This window comes from Phyllostomus hastatus, unplaced genomic scaffold, assembly GCF_019186645.2.
Source record: "Phyllostomus hastatus isolate PE091 unplaced genomic scaffold, TTU_PhHast_1.1 phas_scaffold_39, whole genome shotgun sequence".
Taxonomy (NCBI): Eukaryota; Metazoa; Chordata; class Mammalia; order Chiroptera; family Phyllostomidae; genus Phyllostomus; species Phyllostomus hastatus.
In genome coordinates, this window is record NW_025334028.1 from 28068485 (window position 1) to 28081208 (window position 12724).

At 36.6% G+C, this 12724-nt stretch overlaps 1 pseudogene; it reads right to left on the minus strand.

The window, feature by feature from the left end:
- Nucleotides 1-9057: 9057 nt before the first annotated feature.
- Nucleotides 9058-12160, minus strand: LOC123806946 (annotated as a pseudogene).
- Between the last annotated feature and the right edge of the window lie 564 nt (nt 12161-12724).

Sequence of the window (12724 nt, forward strand, 5' to 3'; positions counted from 1 at the left end):
ACTTTCAGTCTGTTCCATGTTAAGTAAAATACCCCAGTCAGGGAAAGACAAATACCGTATTATCTCACCTATAAGAGGAACTTAATGACCAAAATAAACTAACAAACAAAATAGCACCACAGGCATGGAAACATGGAGCCATTTCTTTATTTTACATTTGAAGGCCTTAGGTCTTTTGTACAAATTTTTTGCCTTTGGAATAATCAGATTCTGAGTCAGTAATTGAAGGAACAGTTGGAGTGAAAGTGATAGGACAAGAACTTGCCTTTATTTAAGATCTATTATGTGTCAGGTAGCATTACGGTATTTCATATTAATCCTCACAATAACCCTTAGGAGTAAGTATTATTATCCCACTCACAAAAGTGTAACACACTCTTATGTAACTTGCCTTAGTGTGATTGGTAAGGTTTTTTATTTTTTTGTAGCCTTGGTTTACATGTATTCAAACTGCCATCTTCTTTCTACTTAGGTCAGAATCCAGCAGGAAATAGATGATGTGTATAAATGGGGCAATGGAAGAGAATTAATAAAGGGTCTATTTATAAAGGTGTGGGCACTGATAAGAGAAACCAACAAAGAAGAGATGGGGCCCTGGGGGTAGCATGAGTGCCAGGCTGCGTCCCAGGAGGGGTTGAGGAAGGAAGGGGTCCTTAGAGAGTAGGATTTACCTGGCAGGAACTGAGACTTCAGACAGGAGGAGGAACAAAATCCCAACCCATGGTGACTCAGAGCGAAGGGAAAGGAGGGAGTAAGTATCCATCCTCAGTCTTTTTTCTCCCTCTTCTTCCTTGCTAGTGACTCCCATTGGCTGAAACAAACTGGAAGCCTGAGGACAAGGGAATCTGCTGAGGAAATGTAGAAGGATTAGTGTAAAGGTCAGAGGATCCAGGAGGACAACAAACTAGGGTATAACAAAGTATCCCATTAGTCACAAGATAAACAGCGTTAGATGGCGGTGCAAGGTATTTTCTCTGAACTTTCAAATTGGCAGAATAACTAGTCCACAAAGCCTAATGTGACTTATTGAAAAAAGAAAGGGGGAAACTCAACCACTGAAGACATTTGTTTACGTTACATTTGTGAAAGTTTGGATATTAGGAGGCAAGGGCTGGTTCAGCTGCTCAGTGATGTCATCAAAAACATCATTTTTCTTTCCAACTGCTGTCTCTGCAGTTCTATGTTGGTTCTTCTTATTTGTGTCGTATCATTGCCAGGTGATATTGTGCACCATCATATTCCCAGGTCACAGAAATGTACTTAATAGGAAGTCTGGAGCAAAAAGGTGAAGGGTTTCTCTTTTTGAAGCTTTGTCTTTTGTGCATGAAGCAAAATCCTGACAACACTCAGAAAGACATATCCTTCCATCTTACAAGTCAGAATTAGGTCATATGCACACCCATGCTGCACTGGGATTTGAGAAAGCAAATATATGACAAAGTGGATTGGAGCTTTTATTATCAGCCTTGGGCCTCAGCAACTGATGGGTAGTAGGAAATATTCTACTCACCATTCTCCCACACACATTTCTTTAATTTTAAAAACAAGGCTCCTAGGTGTGAAATGACTTCTTCAGAATCTCGTGACTAGTAAGTGAAAAACTCGGTTTCAGTCCTATACTGTGAGTTAAAAGCCTATGCCTGAACCTCAGTGTTATGTTGGTATTTCAAGGAGTTCAGTTCTGTTGGTGAGAATGTAAACAGAAGAGATCAGAGAACTGAGGCTGTGTTACATTCCACACGTGCTCAATATTCCTTCTCTCCTATTTTGTCCTGTTCCATTAGCTTAACTATTTACTTAGATAACCTTGACCTCAAGACACTGAGAACTACGCATAATGAGAAGTAGAGAGTGGAGTATCTGAAACTGTTCATGGGAATTTCTTTAAGAAGTATTTTAGTCATTCACTCTCCAGTACAACTGTTAAGTATACGGAAAGTTTCCATTTCCCATAGAAAAAGCTGAGACATTGAGTAATGCTGAAGTTGGCAACGCAGCACAGAAGTAAGTCCCAGTGCCTTGGAAAAACCACACTTTTTAAAAAATCTCTTATGCCAAGGCCTCAAGAGTCACCTATTACATTTTTAATTCATTGCCTTTGGATATTCTACATATGCCTATCCATTTTATGAAGCCCACTTTTCCCTAAAGCCAGTGAGAATTCTAATATTCAAGTTGTTTAGTTCATATCTCTAACTTTCAAAAGTAAAATTTTTTTCTCTTGAGAAAAAATTCTTTCTGCCTCTAGACACACTCACATGTGACTTTCTGGAAATCATGTTTTGTATGTTCTAAATTGAAGAGCTCATTGAGAAGAAAAGAAGCTCTAAGATTAATTGATTACAGTCAACTTATAATTTGTAAGTCTTAATTTTAAGCACACTGTGGAAGAAAACAGTACTTTCTGTTTCAAATTTGATGATTGAATAGCAACTTAATGTTCCAATTGACAGTGACTTTCAAAAAAAATTCTCTCATGCCGACGATTAAAGTAACAAGGGACGACTTTTAATTTAATGTTTCCTTTGCAAACTTTGACAATCACACTAGCTTTTTCTGATTTCCCCAGGAATAGGTGGGAAAACTTTCGCTATCCATCACCCCCTTATTTGTTTTAAGAAAAGTATGTCTTTTTATGGCAATAGCTCTCAGGGGATGTTTATAAAACTCTGTACGGTGCCCTAAAATTATCTGAATCATGATTAACATCTGTGTATGTCTATCATTCCTGCTATTTCAGTTACACCATCACTTACAAAATCTTATTAAAGCAATACAATAACTAAGTACCGTTGGAATACCCACTAGTTAGCATTCTAAGCCTTGTTTTTGAATTAATTATTCAAAGCCAAAGTGTTCATTATCTCCAACTTTATAGTTTAGCAGATGCTGGAAGTCCTGGGTTCTAGTCCTGGTGTTGCTGCTACTGCCAAGCTCTGTGAAGCAGATCAGTGGACAGTTCTGAATCTGACTTTCCCTAATAAGGAACTTGAGAAATGTGGGCTAGATATTTCTAAAGTTATTTCAAGTTTCAGAATGATAATTCCAGTATTATAGAAAGGGAGTGATTATCTAAATTCAGCTTCAGAAATTACCAGATTTGGCTGGTTTTAGCTGTAATAAATTACAGTGTCTAAGATTAATGAGCATGTATCTAGAGTAGATATATGAAGGAAATCCTGGTTCCCACAAGGATGTAACTTAGACCCTAAATTGATACCAATGCCTATTAAATAGAGGGAAAAGAGAGATGTCTTTCTCAATATTGGAAAGTGATGGAGGGGAAAGTACCTATAAATTATTTCTAGGGGTTTTTCCCCCTTCCTCCACTGGCCTCCTCTTCCCCACTCACGGCCCATCAGCACCGTGCTGATGTATAAGAACTGTCAGCTGCCTGGAGTTAGTGCTGGGGCTGAGGTTTTGCAAATGACCTTACCTTGTTTTGAATTTCTGTTTTCCATCTACTTTTGGCAAACATTGCTGCATTTTTAATAAGTCAATCTACTTTTAATATAATTGATGAGCATTCCATTCTCTTTCCAGTGCAAGACTGAGATTGTTTTATATTGAGGAACAAGGAAGCCTAACTTCTCCCATAAGGTCACCCTGGTCCCTGCTGCCATTCATAAAGTAACTCTGTAATTTACTTTCTCCTCTACCCCATCCCCCCCCTTGGGCAGCATGAACCTTTTCCTGTGTCCCCCTTCTCTGATTTGCAGACTACCTCTTCTCTCTCTTCCTCTCTATTCCTTTCCTCTCCCCCCTCTTCTCTATTTGGTCTTTGTTATCAAATCAAAGCTGAGCCCTCGCCAATTCTCTTGTAGAGGTCACAATGTACAGAGGGCTGACATGGGCTCAGTGCAATCAACCCTCTCATTGGAGGATCTTCCTGGCCACTCTGCTTCTCCCTATAGTTAGGAGAGAGAACCAGTTTTGGTCATTATCTCAGGGATTTTTTCCCTGGAGGTGGTGTGTGTGTGTGTGGAGGTGGTGTGTGTGTGTGTGTGTGTGTGTGTGTGTGTGTGTGTGTAGGGAGGAACAGGGTTGCGGGCAGGGTACTGAAAGTTCCAGTCCTCAAATAACATGGTTGGTGTCACTGGGACCCAGTCTCAATCTCTAGTTGAGAGCCAAAAGTCACCTCCTAATATACCTCAAATCATCTTTACCTCCCTCACCACTTAAGAAATCTCAAGGGTTTTAGGAACCCTAGGCGAGAAATGGATGAAGGTCAAATATATATTTCTTATTATAAATCACAACATTACAGGGAAAGATCTTTCCTTTTCTCCAGAGAGCGTACAATGAGTACCATTATGCCATGCTGATAAACTTACACAGTTTATAGGAAGAAATCTCTAGTTAGCAATTCAAGAAGTCAAAATCAAGAATTTCATAACCTGCAGGGATGAAGTCTCTCAGGGAGAATAAGGTAGACTTCTGTGTATAGATTAATTTTTCCACTCTGCAGAAAATAGTTTGCTCTGACTGGTGAACATTTTCTGTAAAATGACTTACGTGGAAATAAAATGGAAAAGGTAAGAAAAGTAAAGAAGACATGAGAAGTACTTCATCCTGTCTATACTTTAATCACTGTTCCCATGAAATTTTTGTTTTATAAATGGTCTTATTTTGAGTCTATGTTAAAAATCACTCAGTTGAATAATATGAATATTTAAAGGCAAAGTATATGCTGAAGACATATAAAATAATTTTCTGTATATGTTCTCACTTTTAGTTTCTTTCTCTTGTAAAGTGAGCAGATGAAACCAGTTTAGAAAATTTAAAATATATATACATATATAGTCATATATATACACACTTACATATATATGTATATATATATAATAATCTGTGTCTTTGCTATGGTTCATAGGGTGTTCTTATTTTTGAAATAAACCATGCTTTCACAGTCCAAACAACACACACACACACAAAAACACTAACATGTGCTCACAATATTTTTATTGTTCCATATTTTCTCTAAAGGAAATAAAAATAACTAGATTGCTAATTTATATTTTATATTCCAAAATATTTGACTTTTAACTTCAAATATAATTTCACGTGAAATTATTTTAATGATTAGAATTCATTTTGCCACACCCTCATATGAAAACTAAGATGATACATTTTTCATTGTAGTTTGAGTTTTAGTTCTGCTTAAACTTAGAGGCTAATTAACTGTAAAAAAATTATTGATGTTCAGTCCTGGCTGGTGTAGCTCAGTGGACTGAGCACCGGCCTGCGAACCAAAGAGTCGCTGGTTTGACTCCCAGTCAGGGCACATGCCTGGGTTGCGGGACAGGTCCTCAGCTGGGGGCACGTGAGAGGCAACCACACATTAGAATTAGAAGTATATTAGAATTGTTGTGCAACCATCATCACCATCCATCTCCAGAGCTCTTTTTATCTTGCAAAGCTGAAATTCTCCAACCATTAAACAATAATCCTCGTTCCCCCTTTCCCCAGCCCTGACAATTGCCATTCTACTTTCTGACTCTATGATTTCGACTATGGTAGGTACCTCAAATAAGTGGAATTATACAATATTGTTTTGTGACTTGCTTATAACACTTAGGATAATGTCCTCAAGGTTCATCCATTTGTAGTATGTGTTAGAATTTCCTTCCTTTTTGAGGATAAATAATATTCCATTGTAAATATATACCACACTTTGCTTATCCACTCATCTATCGATATACACTTGAGTTGCTTCCACACTTCAGCTATTGTTGATAATGCTGCTGTGAATATGGGTGTACAATATATCTTTGAGACCCATTTTATTTTCATTTTTGTATTTATTTTTTGAGTGAAATGTTTTAATAGCCTTCTCATTTTCTTTTGTGTATATTCTACTATTTTATTTTTGATTGCCTTGGGGATTAAATCCTCAAGTTATAACACTTTAATTTGAACTTATACCAATTCAAATTCAGTAGTATTCAAAACCTATGCTCATTGTCAGCTCAGTCCCTACTTTTTTCAGTTACTGATGTTACAAAATTATGTGTGTGTACATTGTGTGTCCAAAATCATAAACTGATAATTGCTTTTAAATGGATTTATCTCTTAAATCATGCAGAAACAGAAAGTGGAGTCACAATTATTAAAATTATTAGTAATGATTATAATATTGTAATATTTTATAATCTCCCATATATCTATTTTTACTCTGATCTTTATTTCCTCATATGATTTCTACTGTCCTATCACTTCAACTTGCAGAACTCCCTTTAGGCCCTCTTGCAGGGCAGGTCTAGTTGTATCTAATTCCTCAGTTTTTGTTTATCTAGAAATATCTTAATTTCTACTCTCACTTTTGAAGAACAATTTTGGTGGATATAGAATTTTAGTGGACCGTGTTTTTTGTTTTAGCATTTTGAGTATGTCTATCTAATGCCTCCTAGCCTTCAAAGTTCTGATGAAAAATATGCTGTCTTATTGAGGATAACTTCAGGACATGAGTTATTTTTTTCTTACTCTTTTCAGGATTTCCTCTTTGTCTTTGTCTTCTGGCATCTTGATTTTAGTGCATATCTGTTTGGGCATATTGCAGTTCATCCTAATATAAATTTATTGAGCTTTTTGAGTTTTTATATTGAATTGGCCAAAAACTTCTTTTGTTAATTTTCTGAGGATGGCTCTAGTAGCACTTAGTTGTCTTTAACTTCATTAGAAACAATTTTGTTAGATTGTATTGTGACAGCTGTCATATCAGCATGTACTTTAAAAACTTATCAAAATTGGCGAATTTTTGTGTAGCCATTTTAAAGATGGAAAATGGATATTGAAGATGGAAGAAAATAGGCAAAATTTTTGGCATGTTATGCTTTATTATTTCAAGAAAGGTAAAAATGCAACTGAAACACAAAAGAAGATTTGTGCACTTTATGAAGAAGGTGCTGTGACCGAATGTGTCAAAAGTGGTTCGCAAATTTTTGTCCTGGAGATTTCTCACTGGATGATGCTCCATAGTTGGGTAGACCAGTTGAAGTTGATAGCAACCAAATCGAGACATTAATTGAGAACAATCAATGTTATACGATGCAGGAGATAGCTGACATACTCAAAATATCCAAATCAAGCATTGAAAAGCATTTATACCAGCTTGGTTATATTAATTGCTTTGATGTTTGGGTGCCACATAAATTAAGCAAAAACAAAAATCTTCTTGATCACATTTCTGCATGTGATTCCCTACTTAAACATAACAAAAACTTTTCATTTTTAAAACAAATTGTGACTGTCAGTGAAAAGTGGATACTTTACAATAATGTGGAATAGAAGATATGGTGGGGCAAGCACAATGAACCACCACCAGCCACACCAAAGGCAGGTCTTCATCCAAAGAAGGTGATTCTTTGGTGGGATTAGAGGGGAGGCCTCTATTATGAGCTCCTTCTGGAAAACCAAACAATTAATTGCAACAAGTACTGCTCCCAATTAGATGAACAGAAAACAGCACTTGATGAAAAGCATCCGGAATTAGTCAACAGAAAATGCATAATTTTCCATCAGAATAACACAAGACCGCATGTTTCTTTGATGACCAGGCAAAAACTGTTACAGCTTGGCTGGGAAGTTCTGATTCATCTGCCGTGTTCACCAGACATTGCACCTTTGGATTTTCATTTATGTCAGTCTTTACAAAATTCTCTTAATGGAAAAAATTTCAATCCCTGGAAGACTGCAAAATTCACCTGGAATAGTTCTTTCCTCAAAAAGATATAAAGTCTTGAGAAGATAAAATTATGAAGTTGCCTGAAAAATGGCAGAAGGCAGTGGAATGAGACAGTGAATATATTGTTCAATAAAGCCATTGGTGAAAGTGAAAAATATGTCTTTAATTTTTACTTAAAAACCAAATGAACTTTTTGGCAAACTCAATATTTGTGTCTTTCAAAAATTCGATATGTTTTTAGCCATTATTCCCTCAAATAATTTCTATTCTCTTTTTTCTTTCTTTTCCCTCTGGGGCTCCCACAATATATATGTTGATTTGACTGATGGTGTCTCACAGGTGCCTTAGACCCTGTTCTCTTTTCTCCAGTTTTTTCTTTAATTTCTTCTGTTGACCTTAAAGGACAAAAGAGCTAGTTATTTAACCAGCAAAATGGCTCTCTTTGGAACTAGCAGAGGAACTGCAATTTGGAACAAGCAATCTAGGGAAAACCATAGGCAAGTCCAAAGAACAGAAGAAAAGGGCTTGCTTCTTTGTGGAAAAAAGGGAAAGTTGGGAGGGTCTATTTCACAGAATTCAGGATGGTAATGGCTTCTTGTTGGCTGAGCATGGCAGTTTTTCATTGGCTGAGCTGTAACCAGGAGCGCAATCCTGAAGGCAACCAGCTAGAAAGGTTCTGGTGATTTCTGCCAAAGGTAGAGAGGTATGCTAGCAAAGGGGAAATTTACTGCTGTGGTATGTCCTCTTCCTCAGGGTCTAGGTGGCAGTGCATCAGAGCTTCTCTTTCAGGCTTCCCACCTCCACTTTTAATGAGGTTTTCTTTATTTATTTCTAACATTTTCCTTTCTTTTTTTGATTAAGATCTTTCCTCTAAAGCATTACTGATCAAGAGTCAAATGTTTTAAGTATTTCCCTCAATGCCAAGAAAGACCTTTCCTGGTTGTCATGGGTAACGTTGAAGGGAAAGTACAAAGATTGAACACTGTTGAGGTCACTCACATTTGAGTAACAAGGAAGGGCAGGAAAGAGAACCCTCGGGCATTTCCCATCTGAGATTAGTGTTGGACACCATCTTTGAATGCTGAGCTAACATAACCCTATGGGGTGCGTCACTTTTTCAGAGATTTGACAGACAAAGTTTAGCAGAACAAACCCCAATTTGGATCTCATTACAGTGAAATGTTTGTAGAATAATTTTGTAAATAAGATGTATAAATCTCTTATCTTTTTCAAGTTTCATATTTATTCAGAAGGTGATTTAACTGTAGAATGAAGCATTTTTAGCATTATGATACACAATGTTTTGAAATCTTTTTTTCCTTGCAGGATTATAACTTTTGTAATCCTGAAGAGAGTCTACTATCTGAAGTTTTTCAAGCATTCAGGTATTTTGCATGATTTCTGATGTGATAAGTAAAAAAGGTTGCAAAGAAATAGTACCTGTGATCATAACTCTTTTGTAATCTAAAAATAACAGGGATTTTCTTTTCTATACAGGCAGCTGTGAACTTATTGGGTAGTAACTATCCAGCTGAAAGAAAACTGGTCATTTCTTTGATCAATTAGTGCATCCAGCTGAAGGACTTCACAAGATGGGTAGCATCATAAGCCTTCCATTTACTTTGATCTGTTCCCAAATATCCACTAACAGCTTTTTTTGCCCCAAGGACAAAGCACTGGATTGCAAATTGGAGCAAGTGCTGACACAGATTTGTATTTTCCAGGGTTTTTTAAAGTATGAATCAGAGTTCCATGGCCTCCCATAGAGTGGCCCAAAATAGACATCCTTTTGGGGGTCTATTGGAAAATTGGCATTGGTGAGTTGGGGAAGCTCCTCTGTTACATAAGAGTACATCCTGTAGCTCACTTCCAAGGATCTTCAGTAGCATCCACATAAGACCCAGCACAAGTGCCAAAGTCCCAGCTCTCATCTTTAACATTGCAGCCTGAGAGGTGGTGTCTGGAGTGACGACCACAAGGCCATGTTCTGGAGCAGCCTGATGATATCTGGATTTTGATACAAAATTCTGTTCTGTGCAGGTTAAACCAGACAGTCAATATAGTATAGGGCATTTTTCAGTTTCTGCCTTTGGTGGTAAGTAGATAGCAAATTTCATTTTGTAGCTCAGTTCAACACTGTCATGTTCAAAAACTTTCTAGAATCTCCCAAAACACTCATTGCTGGAAATCTGTTTCAGTGCCATTCTTTCCCTGTCCTACTGCGACTTGCTTTTTGGTCTGTATCAAGGGGTGGATGATCCTCCAGTGACAGAGGTGGCAGTAACAGTAAATCTCTTATTTTTAACAGAAAATGAATAAATTAATGAGCTGAATATGCCAGTACCTAAAAATTCAGCTCAAACTCTAATGTGTGTAAAAGAAGATAAACCATTATAACTAGAAAAACTTTTTTTCATTTTATTGTTGTTCTGTTACAGTTGTGCCAATTTTTCCCCTGTTCTCCCATGCCCCCTGCCGATCCCCTACCCTTGCTCCCACAGTCAGTCCCCACCCTGTTGCCCATGTCCATGAGTCACCCATACATGTTCCTTGACTAGGCCCTGACCATTCTTTTCCTCATTCTTCTCCTCCCCCCTTCCCTCTGGTCACTGTCAGTCTGTTCCTTGTTTCCATGCCTCTGATTCTATCTTGCTCATTTGTTTGTTTTGTTTGTTAGGCTCCTGTTATAGGTGAGACCATATGGTATTTGTCTTTCACCACCTGACTTATTTCACTTAGCATTATACCCTCCAGTTCCATCCACGCTGTCACAAAGGGTAGGAGCTCCTCCTTCCTTTCTGCTGCATAGTATTCCATTATGTAAATGTACCACAGTTTTTTGATCCACTCATTTACTGATGGGCATTTAGTCTGTTTCCAGCACTTGGTTATTATAAATGATGCTGCTATGAACATAGGGGAGCATAGGTTCTTTTGAATTGGTGTTTCAGGATTCTTATGGTATAATCCAAGCAGTGGAATCACTGGATCAAAAGGCAGTTCCATTTTTAGTTTTTCGAGGTATCTCCATACTGTTTTCCACAGTGGCTGCACCAGTCTGCATTCCCAACAGTGCACTAGGGTTCCCTTTTCTCCACATCCTCACTAGCACTTGTTGTTTCTAATTAAAGTTTCAGTACAAAGTTATGTTTTGGGGAATATATGAAATTCTAAAGATAAGAGTCATTTGGATTAAGCCCATAAATTTAATCATATTTATAATTCCTGACATTTAGAATAATATATATATATATATATTTATCATTGAATGATATATATATTTTTCACAAAATTTTGGTTTATTAGGTTTGAAACTCAAAACTTTGAAAGTAGACTGCTGCTTTGATACTTTTTGGAATGTTGAAAGACAGACTGATGTTAAATTAATACATTCCCCTTGGGCTCTGAATTCAATATATTTTACCAATGTCTCTAAAATAAAGAAAACAATTTAATTAGCAGTTGGAAAAAATTATATACTTGGACTGTATTAAAGCCATGATTTGGTGGATGGAATGGTAATGGTGAACACTGAACAATTTGTGCAAATTATGGCATATTTTGGAAAACCATGGAGAGATTAATAAAAAGGATGAGTAGATTATTTGAGGTTCAGAGCCAGGGCTGCTCACTGAGTGTAGGAGAGTTAATAAATATGTTACAAATCTATTGATAGGGCACTGTATGGTAAACTAAGCTGGATTCACCATTCATTAGCAATCACTTAATATCCTTAAAGGAGGATTATCCTCAATGGCCCTCTTTCTTTTACATTGATCCAAAAATTGCTACTATGTAGTTTTAATTGACATGTAATTTCATGAGTTTAGAAGAGTTTGAAATCAACATTATTTACTTTTTTTCTGGGACAAACCATGTAAAAATAAGATCTGAAATCTATCATTAATTTACCTTGTTCCAAAATGAGAAACCATGATTCACAATAAGCTGTCATATCATGGAGCTGTGGTGCCTGCCCATGTGAAACCCATGATACAGGAGGAATGTGTCCCTGAGACTTTGGGTTGTTCTGGGGCAATTATTCAAATACAAGTAACTGACTGTCCTGAGATGGAAAGAGGAGATGCGTGAGAAGGCCTTACAATGTTTTGTAGCCCCTCCTGCTCTCAACCCTTGCTGGTTACCCTGTGTTCCACTGTTCATATGCATACTATAAATTAATGAACCTAATCCAGTTTCATTTTTACTTTCTCCATTAAAAACATCATTTGTATTGCTATCTTATATTCTCCCTACTGTAATTTAAGAACATTTTCTCTCGTTTGGTTCTCATCAGAGAAGAATAGCTAATTAAAAGTTTCTGTGAAACAATTGATTAAATTTGATTTTCCATGGTAAATAATAGGGTCTGACTTTGTTTTCATTCATGTTGTGACCAGCAGGAATTTCCTGCCTATTTCATAAGGATGTTGAAAGGACTCACCAACTAGTGTACATAAGAGTCTTTAAGCTCCATAGAAGAAAGGCACTGCAGATAAACATAAAATTTATAAGAAATAGAAATTAAGATGAGAATGTCTTTTTAACAGGCTTGCATTGTCATTCAGTTTCAGATATCAAAGTTATGGGCTCCACTTTTATGTTTCTGAATAGGGCTCTCTAGAAAGTAGAAATGGTGGATTAAGCAAGAATGAGATAAAGCCTGTAATTTTCTGTGCCTTCAATAGGTAACATTCATATCGATGTCAATGTTATATTAAGTGATACACAAAGTTTTTCTTTCTCAGGCATAATTCAACCTCATTTCTTGGTTATTATAAGATATGTTATCTCAGATATATAAAATTGGAAACATGTGCTTTAGGACCAATAGTATTGCTGTTTTATAAGGTCAGCTCCAAAGGCTCTGCATAAAGCTAGGTTAATTTAAAATGAAATAGAGGCAGCTGTTGTAAGAAATGCAGTATATAAGCTCTCATTTAAGGTTATATTTTATTTCCCTTATAAATTTTCATTGTGTTTTTTGAGAAAAAGAATTTGTTAATGAAATAAAATAAAACCTGGTTTGGCAAATGTTCT